Raw genomic sequence first — 19,350 nt, forward strand, 5'->3', positions numbered from 1 at the left:
AGTTGTATCAACCATAAAGTTTAACTAAGTAATATTAAAGTGTACAGCATGTTTATGTTTATCTTAAATTTGGCTATTTTCTCATGTCACGTGTCATAATTTATATATTGTGATATGACACGTGCATTTAGGGATAAGATATGAACTATGAATGAGGTATTNAACTCGACCCGCTCTTGCCTCTTACGTAAGCAGGCTCCTATTATCTCGTAGGATTTCTTTAACTTTAAAAGGCAGCAATCCCGTATAAAAACGTTTAAAAACGAGTTGCTTAACTTTCCCGGCAACATTTAAAACTGCGTGTTGGGCCATTTGTTATGATATTTTATTAAATATAAAAACATTTTATATTTTTAATTAGTATAAAAAGGCAAAAAGCATAATTTTGAGGGTGAGTTTAGTAAAATAAATATTAATTTTTAAAATATGATATTAACATTTATAAATTATGATGACGTCATTCCATGAGATTTTTTTTAACGTTGCCAGTCACTCGAATATTAAAATTATTATTTTTTATATATTTTTTTTTTTGATAAAAATAATACATTTTACAAATTTAAGTAATATAAATTATATAAGATAAAATTATGTTGTAGTTAAGTTGTTGGAGCGAGTATTTTTAAGCGTTTACTTGAACCCACGCATTTTCCTTAAAAGTAATCTGATCCTACATTCATTAACGGGAGAAGAATTTCCTGTTTTTTTTTTTTTTTAAATAATTGCTGACCTTAACAAAACTCCTACGTATTACACGTGATTAAAAATTAACATTGAAGATTTATTTATAATATTTTAAATTAATTTCACGTCTTCAGAGACGATTCTTTCGCCATCTTTTGGAAATATTTGAAATTAATTATCATTTTCAATTTAAAAAAAAACAATAAATTTTATATTTATATCGTTATTTTTCTTATCTTATTATAAGATTAAATAAAAGAAACTGATAATATTTAATTAATTTACGATTATTTAAAAGTGTTATCAGTCTTATTCGATTAACTTATGTCACGTGATATTGTTTAACTTTTTAATTTAATGTTTAATATATTCAGTGGATTAAATTTAAATAAAATAGGGCAATTTTATATATAATTAATTTAGTGTTATTAGTTAATATTTTTTTATACTAACAGCTTTTAAAAATTTATATATTTTATATATTCACTTGGGGGCGCTGATATCGTAAATGACGTCACCTGCAGAAATGGTGGCTGTTTAAATGTCTCGGGAGGTCGTGTAGGTGTTTAAAATGTATTTAGTATTTAGTTTTAAGCTCATAATTAATGTTGTGAGTTGTATCAACCATAAAGTTTAACTAAGTAATATTAAAGTGTACAGCATGTTTATGTTTATCTTAAATTTGGCTATTTTCTCATGTCACGTGTCATAATTTATATATTGTGATATGACACGTGCATTTAGGGATAAGATGTGAACTATGAATGAGGTTTTTCTTACCCCAGAATTGTAGATTTTCTGTACCGTTTGGTACAAGCAAAGAAGTCAAAGAGGTACAATTACACCTCTGAGGCAGTTGATACCTTATCAATGCTATAGACCATACTCATAAGAGCAAAAATGTCAAAGGAACCATGCCTCTGCATGTTACCCCTCGTGAGATACAGTCCCCTGAAATAAGCCTTCTTCCAGGTTGCATGCGATCAGGAATCACATTGCTTCACACAACTATTGTGTTTAACTATTTAGCTAATGCAACTATGCTGGCTTTGATAACCCATTTGACTGTTTGATGTTATATAAAACTTCAGTGCTTGCTATCACTTTCATCTCAGCACGGGACTACATGTTCTGTGTCTGTCAACTGACATGGAGAATAGACAGTAGTACTATTATGTAGTAAAAGCTGATATTTGGAGGCAACTATCTCACAATGGGTCACATCTACAGGTATGGTTTCTTTGATGATATAAAAGCAGATCTTAATGAGGCAGTTGGGATCTTATCAGAGCACACAGGAATAAATTCCAGTCTGATTTGGGGTTATATCTCATGAAGGGTCATATAGATTATTGGTTCTTTTGACCGTTTGGTATGAGCAGTGGCGGTCTTAGGGGGTGGCGAGCAGGGCAATCACCCGGGGCCTCGCGCAACAACCAAGTAGAAAAAAGTTGATATTTAAAACTTTTTATTTTATCCTTGGCTATTAGTTATAACAATAAAATAAATTTAATTTATAGTACAGTATATATTAATATTAATAAGTGCCTACTATTTCAATTCACATACTTTGCACAAAGGACAAGGGCCTCGCAAAGATCTGCCGCCCAGAGCCTCGCAATGGATAAGGCCGCCGCTGGGTATGAGTTAAGGAAAGGGTGCATACTGTTTTTTTTAATTACATAGGGGGTAATTAGGTGAAATTTGATGAGTGGCTGTGGTTCTGGGGCTAATAGTGATGGGAAGGGTATTTTTTTCATTAACCGGTACTACTGTCTATTCTCCATGCTGTCACTTGCAGCTTACAGATAGGGCAAGCTCTAATACCTCAACTATATAACATCAAAATACTCCATGAACAGTCAAATGGGCTACTGGAAGCTGGCACAGTTGTGGGTTAGATGGAAACACAAAGGCTAATCTTGTCAGGAAAAGCATGCAAGTGTTCCCTTCCTCACCCCAAATTACCCTTGAACCACCACCACTCATTACATTTTATGTAATTACCTCCTAAGCAATTATTAATAAAAAAACAGTAAACACCCTTTTTTAAATTCACACTGACTTTTTTACTTCTATGGGTTACAGTATGATTAGGTCTCATCTGTCTCGTTTTTTTATGGAAGAGAAAGAGATTAGAATTTAATAAAATTGAATTTGGTATTTATATTTGTTATTGACTTATGCAGTTTTAATAGATTATGTTCTTGTTATCAGTAGGTAAATAAATATCCCCATAAACATTAAATTGATTTCTGATATATGGTATGTTAAAAAACATTACCAGAAAGGTTATCTAAATGATATATTTCGAAAGATGTATATTATCTATTCATTTCCTACTAAGTTATTTATTTTTCCTTTATAAATTAAAATTTAAAACAGGAATCTATGAATTTTGCTGTTGATATTGCTGTTGAAAATAATCATTTGAAGTTTCTGAGTTGGACGTTTATTTTCATTAAGTGCCAAATATCTCTTCTCTGTGCTGTCTGTTTCAGGTCATAGTGCAACTGGCTTGTTTTTTCAAATTGTCTATCTGTTCCCTCTGCAGTCAAAAAATCTGTATGTCTTTGAAATACAGGTAGCACTTGGTTAACACAATTTCATTAATTAATTAAGGACAGTTTTCTTAGGACATACCATTTATTTTGGTGTAATATGGTTTCAAAAAAGATTAGTTTTATAGAAGGCACTGGCAAGGAGCTTTTAAATTAAAACGATGTGCACCAATAATATGTTCATTGAATCATCTCTTACAGTTGTCAATTTCAAAAGAGATAATTATAGAACTATTGGTTGATATTGACTGTTGTTGCAATTCTTGCCATTTATCTGCATTGACATTTAGAAAATACAGTAGGATCTTGGAAACTCAACTTTCAATAATTTGATGTTCTGTAAAACTCATGTCATTTAAAAAAAAAAAAAAATATGTTTAATGTAATTTTTACCTTTAACTTAGCACTGGGATCAAATAACTTATTGTTTTTTACTGGCAACACTTCATAATAGCATCATATCCATATGTTAAGAATATAACCCTTTTTTCAAGTTATCACTACAAAATCACATGACACGAATGTCACTAAGTTGAAAGTAGTCAATGAATAGTCAATATATTTAAAATAAAAATTTAACTACAAATAGAAATAGTCAACATTGGTACGTAGTTAATATGTATGCAAGTTTTTACATATAGGAAGCTTCAGGAAAATTCTGCTATTTAGACTAGCATTATCACTATGCAGCTTGTCATAATCTTAGTCCACATTAAGTCAAGTTTGTCGTACTCTACTGTAGTTAAAAGTACTTATTGCATTCAAGAATTGATTATAATATACTTATCCCATTAATTAATTTATTACTCTAGAAAACTATAAGGAATTTTCATTCTTTAGATCTTGCACTTGCAACTTTTATATAAATTAATAAAAAAAATCAATTACATATTTTATTTTTCAGGTGTTTCACTTGTGCAATTTTTAATCTAAGACTGGAAAAAGAAGACTCGAGTGATTTTTAGTTTCATAATTCACTTTGTAAGATGCTTCAAAAATACGTATGGCGTCTAGGTAGGAGGATATCATTTTTTAGACATCCTGATCTCTGTGCTTCATCTAAGATATTTAATTTTGGAATTAAACTCCGTTGTAATAAAACTGATTATGTATTTCCACAACTAGAACTTGATTTTGATTATATATGCGATCCAGCAAATACAGATACGATCAGAGAGAATATAAAAAATCGTAAAGGTGTTGGCGATATTGATAAAATTCTCAAATTAAAACAGAAAGTAGAAAATTTGAAACAAAAAGTCGAGCTTGACGTTTCGGATAGAAAACTATTAAAACAACTGCAGGATGAATTATTGTATGAAGCCAATAACATACCAAATATCACTCATCCTGATGTACTAAAAAGTTCAGATGAACCCGTCGAATTGGAATCATTTGGCAAAAAACCAGAATTTGACTTTGAGCCTGTGCAGTTTCATTTAAATGCCAAGAATTTAGGTATTTTAAGAATGGACTTTTTAGGCCAGTTTTCAAATGAAAGAAGTTATCAGTTCAAAGGACATTTAGCAAAATTAGAACAGGCACTGATAAATTATTGTGTCGAAAGATTAGTGAAGAAGGGTTTTGATCTGGTTTCGGTACCAGATATTCTACATCCCAAAATTTTAGAAAGGTGTGGTATGATTACAGCAGGAAATCCACATACCCAGGTAATATACTTATAATTTGTTATAATAATATAATTATTTATTAAAAATACAGAGTCTTCTGTAAAGAATTCCTCCATTTTGAATTGGTATATGTATTATTGTAATTATGTTAAATATTATCTGAGAATGTTGTAATGTGCATTAAAACATTCAAAAACTCTAAGTTTCATATTTGCTCATTACAGTTTCCAATATTCACATTCTTCCTGCATGTGCTATGTCGGTTAATGTCCAGATACGTATACCGTCATGGCGGCTCATCTCTGATTCCAGCAAACAAAAGAAAGGAAACAGCGGGGATGCACGTTCTAACATAACCTAACCTATTTAATAAATTACCATAATTATTACCAACCAAATTATAAGAATAGGTTAGGTTAGGTTAGAACGTGCATCCCCACTGTTTGCTGGAATTAGAGATGAGCCGCCATGACGGTATACGTATCTGGACTTTAACCGCTATGTCATATCTGTTGTCATTTCTCTCTTAGCTACCACAATTCTACAACTCCTGTAGCTGTAGAATTGTTATATTCTGCAGTTTCTGCAGATTACTTATGTTGCACATTGATGAGTGACTCCAACTTTGCAAACTGCAGAACACTAAATACCTTTTCTGATGTGAAGTTGCCATTTTCGTTTATGGCATTTTCTAGAGGTAGTAGATAACGAGATGTTTGAATGTGGTTGGGAGATGAAACATGGACAGTTACTCTATCAATTAGTATATATTGCTTACTTCACGGTTAATAATCAACATAATTACAGTAATTTAAAATGGTAGCATTCATTTCGGAAGACCATATATAGTTATGAAAGATAGTTTTTGTGCTAATTTAATCCTCTGTTAAGTTCAGTTTTTAATTTGAATGTAGTTATTTAGTTTTTAACTTTGCTATTTAAATGCAAGTTGAGTCAGTCTTTATAGGCTCTTCCCCAGCTAAAACTATGTAAATTGTTTTTAAAAATTCCTGTTGCTTCAAAATTTTGTAAAACTTTTAAGACAAAAATCCAAATTATATTTTCTGTGGCATGAGAAGGACATATTAAGAAAATTCCAAATTATCTTTGTGTTTATCTTCATATTATACAGGATATTTGAAAGGAAATTGCAAAAGTGAAACTGAGTTCCATAATGCTAATGTTTTATGAGGGATGTCAGGATGAAAATGTACTGGAGATATTGGGGATTCTTTGTCTGGAAATACTTAAAGAAAAGGTTACAGAAATGAGTTACTTGCCTGAATAATGAGTGAAGTGCAAGATTTGTGCAGTACTTCTAAGGGTCTATCAGTCAATTATTAGGAGGTATGAGGTATGCATTGTAGGAGATGGCATTTTCAATATCTTTTTGAAGTTTTTTTTTGTTTGTATTGTTAGATTTACTGCTATACCTGAGTATACAGTGTACAATATAGGGTAATAGGCAATGAACACAAACCAAATTAAGGACTTGACACTTCTTAATTTGTAGGTAAAAAAAATGATTTAATTTTTCAGGAGTCTTACAGGCATATTGATACACCGACAATTTATACCTATATCCATATATATCCTATACAGGTTTAAGTACCGTTAACACGTATATATATACATATATATGTACTCTTTATTCTACTACCTAATTTTTAGTGATTGTACAACAAAGAACAAACAAATTGTCTTACATGTGTCCTTCGTTCAATTAGAAGGAATGTATATGCTATTTACTTCAACGTCTTGCTCCTAGATCTGGATGGAATTGGATTATTGTTCTTTCTTCCAATNTTATTTTATTTTGTAGATCTGTCGTCAAAGACGTTAATAAGTTTGGGAACTGATGTGCTCATTATAAATTATTCTGTTATAGACAGTAGTAATAATATAAGTATTTAAATGAAAAAAGACTATAACAATGATCAATTGGAAAATGTTTTACTTATGTTGGAATTCAATGAGATGCAGAGAAACATTGACGTTATCAAACATGGAGACTAAGATGACATTTTAGTTTCCAATGCTGAATATTATTAAATAATTCATGAATTATTTAATAATATTTACAAGGATATGTAATGCTCTCTTTGTGTCTTATTGTAAGAGCTGCCGCAAACTACAAGAAACGGGAGCTAGTGTACACTCGGTTGCGCTCCAAAGCCCCACCTTCTTTTCCCCGAGACTACAAGCTATTTTCCCCGTTCACTGTTGCTAGCATGACTACTCTGTCTGTTGAATTCTGTTAACAGCAAGCGTATGTTTGTATTACTGCGCTAGCAAAAGGATAATCGCACAGGTGTGAGGGGGGATCTTTGACATCATCATTCAACGTCTTGCTCCTAGATCTGGATGGAATTGGATTATTGTTCTTTCTTCCAACTGTCCATTCTCTTCTCTTTCCAACCACGTGCTTAAACACTTGCACCTCACTTATACCACGTGTCCGACACAGTCCGAAGAGCAAGAAACAAAAAATCCTACTTTTAGGTGAAACACTTCCCTTTATACTTCTCTGTGGTTGACGTCACGAATCGCAACCAATCATCCAGTCCCGCGGGTTTTACAAAATGTGGTGCCCGAGCACAAACGGAACAGGCGAAAAATTTACAAAAAAAAAAACAAAACAATTTAATTTAAGTGACAGATCACTACAGTATATTCCTTTTTAATTCAAAAGTGTCAACTATTCTTTTTTTTCAGTTTATTGTACTTCATGTAAAAAATAAACAAAAAGGTTCTTGCAAATTGCAAGGTCCTTTTCCCCCATACTGTAAAGATAGAAAAAACATTGTCATTTTAATTTTTCATATCTCCATAACTGTGTTTGTGCCCTGCAAGCTGTAACACATTTTTTTTTTTTACTTAATTTTTATTGTATAACTTGAAACTTCATTTTTGTAATACCTTTTCCAAACACACTGTATATATTTTTTAATAAATTTTTTGCTTTGGATCTTTATTATTATACACTTATATAAAAATTTGTCAGTAACACTGATCTCAATGTCATCTCTTGTTCACTTTTTAATTAATTTTTAAAATATATAATTTTAAATATAAAGTTAATTTTCCCTGCTCATATTTAGAGTCAAATGATAGATTTATTTCTTATAAAATACTTAAAATAATCCTACTTAACTAACAAAAAAGTGAGCAATTTGTATGCCAATAAACTCCAGAAGTAAATGTTTTAAACTCATCAAGTTGTTTATTGGCACTTCCAGTGGTTTTTAATTTTACAATTAAATTTATAATTTTGTTTACAAATTATATATGTATATAAAATTGCATTGTGGCAAGTAGAAAAATATATTACATAAATATATAATATAGCATTAAAGCAACATTATACATATAATAAAATAGAAATCAGATAGACAGAAAGTGTTCTAATTTCAGTATAGCAAGGTTTGCTTTGTTAAGCCGTTCGTTTGTTCGTTTACTTGATGGCTTGCCTCTACTGAGCCTTATGATCATCATCACAATATTCAATATAATATAATTATTTTATTTTGTAGATCTGTCGTCAAAGACGTTAATAAGTTTGGGAACTGATGTGCTCATTATAAATTATTCTGTTATAGACAGTAGTAATAATATAAGTATTTAAATGAAAAAAGACTATAACAATGATCAATTGGAAAATGTTTTACTTATGTTGGAATTCAATGAGATGCAGAGAAACATTGACGTTATCAAACATGGAGACTAAGATGACATTTTAGTTTCCAATGCTGAATATTATTAAATAATTCATGAATTATTTAATAATATTTACAAGGATATGTAATGCTCTCTTTGTGTCTTATTGTAAGAGCTGCCGCAAACTACAAGAAACGGGAGCTAGTGTACACTCGGTTGCGCTCCAAAGCCCCACCTTCTTTTCCCCGAGACTACAAGCTATTTTCCCCGTTCACTGTTGCTAGCATGACTACTCTGTCTGTTGAATTCTGTTAACAGCAAGCGTATGTTTGTATTACTGCGCTAGCAAAAGGATAATCGCACAGGTGTGAGGCGGGATCTTTGACATCATCAGACGTGCTAGCATTTTGTTTTCACAAAGTGGTAATTTGCAGTGGTTCTAACATATATTAGACTGACAGTAGAACAGCAATTCTGTAAAGTTATGAATACAACGTTACAGAATTCCAGCCAAGGTTTGAGATAATTCTTGGTTAATCAGCTTTTTGTTGAGACTTTCATTCAGTTAACACACAACAATCTTTGTGGAAGTTAAAAACTTCTCTGACAATTTTTCTTTATTTTTTAATATAATTTGTGTATTTTTATTTTGTCAAAATTATTGCTTTTTTATTTTAAAATGTACAGGTATACCTCGACTTATATCGTTCCTGACTATACGTTGTTTGTCAAAAAAGTATATGGAAAAATAAAAATCAAGTTGAAGTCATTTTATTCGACTTTACATCTGTCCGCCACAAATATTGAAGTCGTAATATCACTAGAAAAGCGTTTAAAGCACATAAAATCATATTAAAATATATATATTAACAAGTATGTACTGTATTTACAGTACATGCATTTGTAAATTCAGATTACTTTTTTCTGTACTATATTAAAAACTAAAATTTATTTGTAAGCTTAAAATAGATCCTTATTAATCATATATTATTAAAAATGCATTAATAAATAAAATACAGAATCGGGAATGGTAATTTATGGTTTAGCCTAGTGACAAGTACATTCGGAAACAAGTAAATTCGACTTACGTCGCCTCTCCTGGAACCAATTACCGACGTAAGGCGAGGTATACCTGTATTTTGAAATACATTTTAAAATCAAATCAATTATTATATGATGCAAAGATAAAGCAGTTAATCAAAATGATGTTGACAATTTTCACCCTTCATTTCAATTACATCATTCTGTAGCATAATCTGGTCCTATTGCATTTTCCTGTGGAGATGCAAAATTTTCTGAGTGACAATTTTTCTCATTATTGAATTTCCTGTGGTGATAAATCTTTGGTTCATTAGGTGCTGAAGTCATTAGACTTTATGTTCTTAGGTATTTTCTATTAGGTTTTCATGAAAGATTTGGTATTTGCAACTTCATCATACATCTGTTGTTTATGAGAATTTATCACACAGAATATCACTTATTTTAATAAAAATGTGCTGGAGAAAGTACAATATGAATTTGATTATTGCATGGCACATATGGTAGCTTGGTACCTGTATTGAAGAAATGTGACACTTAATTATAAACTTTGATATATCTTTTTTGCTTCTATTCCATTTTTTTTAATCTTGAATGTAATTGGTTCAAACACTGTTAGTTTCTAGGAATTATCACATCCACAGACTCCAAAAATACTAGCCAATCAGCAACTTTATTTCACCCAGATGTATTTTGGAAATGGGTTTTCTTCAGTGGGTTTTTTTTCATACAAGCCAAACAAGGCACAAATACTTTTTTGATACTCTAGTAAATACACAACAACAACATTAAGTTAACAATTTACAATTACACATTTGCTAAAACTTTAAAATATTTACCTGTCACAATTTTTCAATTTTCCACCGTTTTGGTNGTACAGGTATACCTCGACTTACGTCGTTTCGAGTTACGTCGTTCCCGATTATACGTCGTTTGTCAAAAAAGTATATGGAAAAATAAAAATCAAGTTTAAGTCATTTTATTCGACTTTACATCTGTCCGCCACAAATATTGAAGTCGTAATATCACTAGAAAAGCGTTTAAAGCACATAAAATCATATTAAAATATATATATTAACAAGTATGTACTGTATTTACAGTACATGCATTTGTAAATTCAGATTACTTTTTTCTGTACTATATTAAAAACTAAAATTTATTTGTAAGCTTAAAATAGATCCTTATTAATCATGTATTATTAAAAATGCATTAATAAATAAAATACAGAATCGGGAATGGTAATTTATGGTTTAGCCTAGTGACAAGTACATTCGGAAACAAGTAAATTCGACTTACGTCGCCTCTCCTGGAACCAATTACCGATGTAAGGCGAGGTATACCTGTATTTTGAAATACATTTTAAAATCAAATCAATTATTATATGATGCAAAGATAAAGCAGTTAATCAAAATGATGTTGACAATTTTCACCCTTCATTTCAATTACATCATTCTGTAGCATAATCTGGTCCTATTGCATTTTCCTGTGGAGATGCAAAATTTTCTGAGTGACAATTTTTCTCATTATTGAATTTCCTGTGGTGATAAATCTTTGGTTCATTAGGTGCTGAAGTCATTAGACTTTATGTTCTTAGGTATTTTCTATTAGGTTTTCATGAAAGATTTGGTATTTGCAACTTCATCATACATCTGTTGTTTATGAGAATTTATCACACAGAATATCACTTATTTTAATAAAAATGTGCTGGAGAAAGTACAATATGAATTTGATTATTGCATGGCACATATGGTAGCTTGGTACCTGTATTGAAGAAATGTGACACTTAATTATAAACTTTGATATATCTTTTTTGCTTCTATTCCATTTTTTTTAATCTTGAATGTAATTGGTTCAAACACTGTTAGTTTCTAGGAATTATCACATCCACAGACTCCAAAAATACTAGGGAATCAACAANACTATTGCATGGCACATATGGTAGCTTGGTACCTGTATTGAACAAATGTGACACTTAATTATAAACTTTGATATATCTCTTTTGCTTCTATTCCATTTTTTTAATCTCGAATGTAATTGGTTCAAACACTGTTATTTTCTAGGAATTATCACATCCACAGACTCCAAAAATACTAGCCAATCAGCAACTTTATTTCATCCAGATGCATTTTGAAAATGGGTTTTCTTCAGTGGGTTTTTTTTCATACAAGCCAAACAAGGCACAAATACTTTTTTGATACTCTAGTAAATACACAACAACAACATTAAGTTAACAATTTACAATTACACATTTGCTAAAACTTTAAAATATTTACCTGTCACAATTTTTCAATTTTCCACCGTTTTGGTTGCTTCCATATTAAAAAATGTTTTTTCTATTTGAAGAAACAATTCTTTAAATTTTTTTTAAATAAAATTAACTTATTATATCTTCAATTATTGTAATATCTGTGTCTTTCTTCATTAACCACAGTTCTTACCATCATTATTTTCATTCGTTGCTTTCCTCCTCATTCGTCAACACTCCCACTACAAATAGAATGGTCAGAAACCAATTCCACGACTGATGCAAACCCACTGGGTCATTTTCATTCATTAAGAATAAAAGATTTTTTGTTTTTAACTATTTTTAAGTGTTTGTATATTTTTCTCTTAATTGTATTCCTATCTGTTTGCACTATCCTTAATGTATTAAGATCGATCTGACATCTGTTCTTCACACAACATTTAGCAACAATTGAATTTTTGTAATCATATTTTATTGCTCTAACATGTTCCTTGAGTCTTTCATGCAACTCTCCCCGATATAAGTGGATGCCTCCTTACATTCATAATTAAATGTTTTTAATATGAAAGTAGTCAAAATGGTGGAAAAATTGAAAAATTGTGAGACGTAAATATTTTAAAGTTTTAGTAAATCTATAACTGAAAATTGTTAACTTAATGTTGTTGTTGTATATTACTAGAATATCATCTTCAAAGAAGAACATTTCAGCACATACACACTTGCCCCATTGTTGGAACCACCATTGGAAGGTTTGGCTTGTATTCAATTTGATGTGCTCCGTGGTTGCAAAACATGTCCTCTTGATACCTATTTTCAGCATAGGGAACAGCTAAAAGTCACTCAGATCTAGTGAGCACAGTGGTTGGGTGATGGCAGGAAGTCTTTTGTCGGCAAGGAATTACTGGATAAGTGATGTGTGACTTGGTTGGTTACTATGATGAAGAAATCACCCTCCTCATCAACTTTTTTTGTTTGCCATTTCCTCCAAATTGCATCTTTTAACTTATGCAAAACTTGCATGTAGAAATAACCAGTAACACTGTCCGGGTGGTATGTTCATGGTGCATCACACTGTGCACCATGAACATACCACAGACCACCCGGACCATTCTTTGATGTACATGGTGCATTAAAGAATGCAATAAGGCTCACTTTTTACTTGGATTTGATGAGGTGACTCACCAGATCTTGCTCCAAGTGTCTTTTGGCTGTTTGCTTTGCTGAAAACAGATCTTAAGAAGACATGTATTGCAACAATGGAGGATCTGTAGAGTAAGTGTACATGTGCTGAAGCATTTTGAAGATGATTAGGTAAGCATTTCCATATGTTTTACCATTGCAATGCAATACCAAAATTCTGTAAACATTTTACTGCCTGTGTAAAATGTCAAAGTTGTCAACACCATTCTGACTAACCCCTGTATTATATTGATCAACTTCTGAATAACAAATTGACTTTAATTACACTTTGTAACTTTAACATTTACATTTTGCAATTCAACATTACAGAAGACAAAAATAATTTAAATTCTTAATGTAAGTATAATATGATTAAGAAAATTCTCTGAATGCATAAATGCAATGCTATAAGTATTGATTTTGTAAGTTTAAAATAAAAATATGGCTTTAATATTTTCAGATTTATCATATAAAACCATCACCGCTTGGAGAAGCCAGCTTATCCGGAACTGCAGAAATGGCATTAGCAGCTTATTTCATGGATAGTAAACTTTCATATGAAGAATTACCTCAGAAAATGGTGGCTATTAGTCGATGCTTCAGAGCCGAAATCGGTGGTGGTATTAAATTGGAAAAAGGAATTTATAGGTAAACTTTGATTTCCTTTCAAAAAACGTTAAACACATAAATAATTTGATATAATACAAGGGTGTGAAAAGTTACTGTGCAGTAAGACATTTTTAATGACTTAAAGTTATAGTATGGCATTGTAGATGAGACCCATAAGTCAAACCTGCATTTCCATTTTGCAACAGATTGCATTACTGCACGCTTACAGACATTTTGGTTTTTGGACTACAGTTTTTAGGATGACTTCTTTGCCAATTGCCTAATCTCCTGTGGAATCCGGGTTGCTAAGTCTTCTTGTTGGCTACACAGTAACTTGTCAAACACACTGTATAAAAAGCAATAGTAACACAAAACTAGGTATAATACAGAATAGAGAGTGTAACAACTTATAAACATATTTATAAGCTTTTTACATAAAATAATGTAATAAGAACTACCAAGAAAAGGTATTTTATCAAAGTACTAACACTAGAGTTGCCAACTAGAGTAATTTTGTATTGTTTTTTTATGCTTCTTTCAATGAAATGAGATAAATAACTGTTGCCCAAGTAGAAACGACTGTAATAAATGTAAACAACACCTTATTAAATTTAAGATTTTGCAGTATCCATCCACTTTATGGTAAAAAAAAAAGTAGTTGGAAAGCAAGAGTTTTTAAGTTGTAAATTTACTTTGAATAACATTTGTTTTTTGCAGAATTAAAAGGAATAATTTACAAGAACTACTCAAAATATCCTCCACAGATGCAGACATTTATTTCTTATAAAAACGATTCCATCTCAAGACCCATATTAAACGTTTGATTTTCACATATTCAAAAATTTCTCAACATTTAAAATAAAAGGTTTCCATTTGATAGGAGGTTTAAAATTGGTTTCTGATATTCTGATATGTTTTTTTGACAGGCTGAGTCTTGAAAATGAAGTGTAATTTGGAAAATGTTTACAAAAAGTCTTGACCCTAGAATTCATCTCAAAAATATTGGTACAGTAGAGTTATACTATACCTTGTATGAATGGGGGAAAAAACAAACATTAAAATATTAAATTTTGTTTTAGACATAGAATTTCTTAGCTTTGTATTGTAGCAAATGTAATTACCAGAATATATTATATTATATGAAAACTATATGATTAAGAAGAAACTAATAAATAGAATTTGCTGTAAAAGCAATTAAGAGACTTTAATTTGTTCTCTCTCTTATTTAAAAGAAAGGATAACAGGAAGATAAAAATATTTAATATATTGGATTAAGAATAAACCAAACTATCTGTTGGCATTAAAGTTATTTACTTGAAAAGGTTTTAATTACAAGTACTTTTGACATTTTGAAAGGTTGAAAGTATTTGGTGGTTGTAATTAAAACTTTTTCAAGTAAACAACTTTAACACTGAAAGATAGTTTGGTTAAGTTTGGCATCTTTAGAGAGCACATTTTTATAACATATTGGATTTTTAAATTTTAATGTTATTTTAAATCTGCATTATTTAATGATTTATTTTTTTATTATAAAAATTAAAGCTCATCTGTAGTACAGTAATACCTTAGTTTTTGTTGACTTTGGTTATCGTCGATTTTTTTTGTGAAAAATTTGTCTCGATTTTCGTCGGTTGCCTCAGATTTTGTTGGCATGCCCATGCGACCTCACTGCTAATTTTGCAAAAACAAAGGGCCACCCACGCATTTTCCTGCTCAGTGTGGTGTTGTTTCTTGTTGTGTAAGAATTACCTCCCCTACATCTAGCCAAACAACTCCTCTATGACAGCCGGATGGCCGAGCAGTCAAGGTGGCAGCCTACTGCTCTGGGGGACCCAGGATCTAATGCAGACAAGTCGAAAAATCCCCAGGAATTTTTCAGGAGTGGTCTGTCTGGATATGTCAGGCCCAGTCACCCTGTTGTGGGCCTGGCAGAACCCATAATGGGCATGCTAAAAGAGGCCCTCTTAGTGCCCACAGGGCAGAAAGAGTTTATAAAAAGCCAAACAATTCCATTGTTTTCTTTCCTTTTAGCTTCATCATGGGATCAATGAAAGTTTCCACAGCCAACAGCCCTTCGAATGCTATGTTAAACATTCATTTATTCATTTTTATATTAATTTCTTATTGTTTTCAGTATTAAACACTATATTTATTCTCTATAAAATGTGTTTTTGGTATGTATTTTGGAGTGTCTAGAACGAATTAATTGGATTTACATTAATTCATACGGAAATCATTGCCTTGGTTTTCGTCGGTTTCGAATTTTGCCAATTGTTTTCAGACAGATTATTGACAAAACCCGAGGTATCACTGTACTAAAAATGTTTACATGTATTAAAATTTCTATTGGGTTTTATATGTTTAATTTTTTTTTCATACGGAGTGATGTTGCTAGCCTGTGAAAATAACTATTGTATCAATAAAAAATTAACATACAGACTAATTATACAAAACCAATAGATAAAATTTATATTATTAGAAGTGTACAGTATACAATAAAAAATTTTCTGAATGAGAAAAATAGCCAATTTTTATTACACTCATAAGAGTGGTTGGTACTGTATATGTAATGTTGCAGTATAGACCACTTTAAGGTATTGCTAGCAGTGAATATGTTAAGTAAAATTTTATGTATTTATGTTTCTTCTAAAGCAGGGGATCCCGACTTATGTTCCATGGAACCCTAGGGTTCCACCAGTAAAATTTGGGGTTCCACAATAAAATCCACCGAGTCTAGTGATGTATGACTGTGCCAATGCAGGTTTGGGATGTGAGGTATAATTGTTCTAGTCTCGTGTTGTCATACGAGGACTCAATCTGAGACTATACACATGCTAAAGTTATTTATAGATTTATAAACAGTGGGGTCTAATTATGGGTAATGGAATGAACCAAAAGTATAATATAATGTTTGACAAGATAATGGAAACCATAAAAACAGTAAAAGATAAACTAAAGCTAAAAAATCATTAAAAAAAAATGATAACCTTAAAAAGGATTCAACATATAAATAAAGGTACAATCACTAAATATGTATATATATTAAAAGTAAAATATTCTGTCACCACTGCACACAAATAATGTAAATTTAAAAAAATATTTGATTTACAATTTGAAAATTTCAAAACTTTTAAACAGTTTTTAAAAACATTGTTTTAAATTTCAATTGATTTAATTTCAATTTTAATTAATTAATTTTGATTTTAATTGTAGTTTTATTTTTGGATTTATTGTAAAGTGGTTACCTAGTATGCTTTAATTTGTTGATATCTGCAGGGGGCAAAGGGATATACTTCATTATTATAATTATTGTTTGAATCAGGCTGATCAAGTTTATATTGGATAATTTATCACACAACCGAGATACTACTGTCAATAATTTACTCTTTTGCAGTTGTCAATGTCAAACTGACAAGTTTCTCTTAACATTGAATGTATGTTGCTATTGGCTATAAGATATATATTGCACAGAGATATCAAAATACAAGAAAACATATGTTAGAATTGAGAAAGTTCAATTTATACAGGGTGTGTGAAAAATTATTTTGCAATGGAAAAGTTTAAGTTAACTTTTAATAAAAGTGAAGTTCTTCATATGATATTGCAATTTCTCCTACAACAAATGCTGGAAATGTCTTCCAGGCGTCCTAAAATCCAAGGGAACTCCCTTGGATTTTAGGACCTCTGGGGGACCACTTGCATATAGCAACATTCTCCTTGTAAGCATAAATGTTAGTTACAAATTGTACAGAGTAGATATATTATCAAGATCTGCATTATAGACAATCCAAGCAAACAATACTACATGCAATACCATTTGTGTTATTTGGTGAACATGTCTGATGGTGAACATTGCAGCAATTTCATTTTCATAAGTATGTATTGACTAAAAAAAAGATGCTAAATGTGAGATCCATGAATTTTCATAATTGTCGGAAATTTGAGTTTGTTGAGGAATTTGTAAACAAATTTGACAGCAAAACAATCTTGGTAAGAATTAGAGCAGAGGTTAATTTTAGTCATAACAATCCAATGGGGAAAATTGACTCATAAGTGTCAACTTGGCACCGTAACCGTCAACATTGGATGAACACGTAACTCTCTTTCCCACGACGAAAGAATAAAAGAGATGGTCACCGGAAGCACAGAGAGAGCGAGAGAGATTAATTAGGACATTAATTTGGACAGGACCCAAGAAGAGGAGAAGACAGGTTGGAAATGCATCCGTGACAACGACCCATCCATATGAAGGAAGTTCTCCACATTGACTCTCCAATATGCCTGAAAGGTATTTAAAAAGGGGACTAAACTTGTAAACTCTCTCTTCAGAAAAACTTAGAACAGGGAAATTAGGTCAAGCATGCGTTTAGTGAAAGACTATTTGTTCGCATTCGTAACCACATTTATTCATGTATAGATTTGTATATTCTAGCTTTAGTTTTATAATAAATTTTTTACATTGGTTATGTTAAAACCCGTCTTTTGTTTGTCCACGGACCCCTGCCGACTTACTGACGCACTCCCCACTCGATTTGCCCTCCTATCCATCCAACGACCTCGAGATGGGTTTTACCAGCTCGTGCAGATTAAGTGGTCAGAAGGGAATAACCCCTGACTCCCTGCTTATCTCACATAAATCATCAGGTTGAACTATATTATAAATTTTGCTTGTAATTAAAGATTTGAAGATTTATCCAGGTTTTGGTTATCCAAATGCTTAGACTGTTTTAATAATTAAATTGATTATTAGTAATTAAGATACTTATTTTAAAATAGGTTAAACTACTATTTATAAGTACTCAGACACCTTTTCACTTATTACTTTGAGTTGAAGAATTAAAATTAACAATGATACACACAATAATTTTTTAATATCTGCTAATTGTATAATTTAAATTATTGATGCATATTAAGGTAAATCTTGTGTATAATATATGAAATTTAATCTGTTTCTAGAGTTCATCAGTTTACCAAAGTGGAAATGTTTGGTGTGACGGCTAATGAAACAAAGTCTGAAAGTGAAGAATTTTTGAACAAACTTCTTTCAATCCAAAAAGAATTTATTTCTGATTTCGGACTTCACTTCAAGGTATTGGACATGCCTTCCGTGGAACTTGCAGCAGCTGCTTATAGAAAATATGACATAGAAGCATGGATGCCAGGGAAAGGTTTATATGGAGAAGTAACTAGTGCTTCTAATTGTACAGATTATCAAAGTAGAAGGTTAGGTATAAAATACTATAATAAAGATAATATTTTGAAATTTGCTCACACTGTGAATGGTACTGCATGTGCTATACCGAGATTGATTACAAGTATTTTCGAAACACATCAAAATAAAGATGGAAGTGTAACAATACCAGAAGTTCTTAGGCCGTATATGAATGGACTTGAAAAAATTGATAAAAGTGCCTCTTCAGAAATAATGTATTATATGATGACTGAGAAGAAATTAAAAAGATTATAATATTTATACAAATCTTGTGTCATCATTTTACAGATAAATAATTTTATTTATGCAGTTTATAACAATTAATTGCATAGCAAATTTTTATTCTTCCAGGGAAAAATATTCAATGAGTTGTTATATGTTAGAGTTTACAAGATTACTTGCTACAATTAAGGTACATTTTATAGGTGGTAAACTTTGCTATATGTGCATTTATGTAGTAATTTGTTTATATAATGATATAATAATGCAGCCAAATAAAATAATTTTATTTTCACTCATTTATTAACTGTAATG

General features: G+C 31.0%; 1 pseudogene; it reads left to right on the plus strand.

Moving 5' to 3' along the window:
• Positions 1-1,215: 1,215 nt before the first annotated feature.
• Positions 1,216-19,047, plus strand: LOC111624942 (annotated as a pseudogene).
• Positions 19,048-19,350: the final 303 nt, after the last annotated feature.

Source organism: Centruroides sculpturatus, unplaced genomic scaffold (assembly GCF_000671375.1).
Source record: "Centruroides sculpturatus isolate CEXI.00-Female unplaced genomic scaffold, Cexi_2.0 scaffold390, whole genome shotgun sequence".
In the NCBI taxonomy this organism is placed as follows: domain Eukaryota; kingdom Metazoa; phylum Arthropoda; class Arachnida; order Scorpiones; family Buthidae; genus Centruroides; species Centruroides sculpturatus.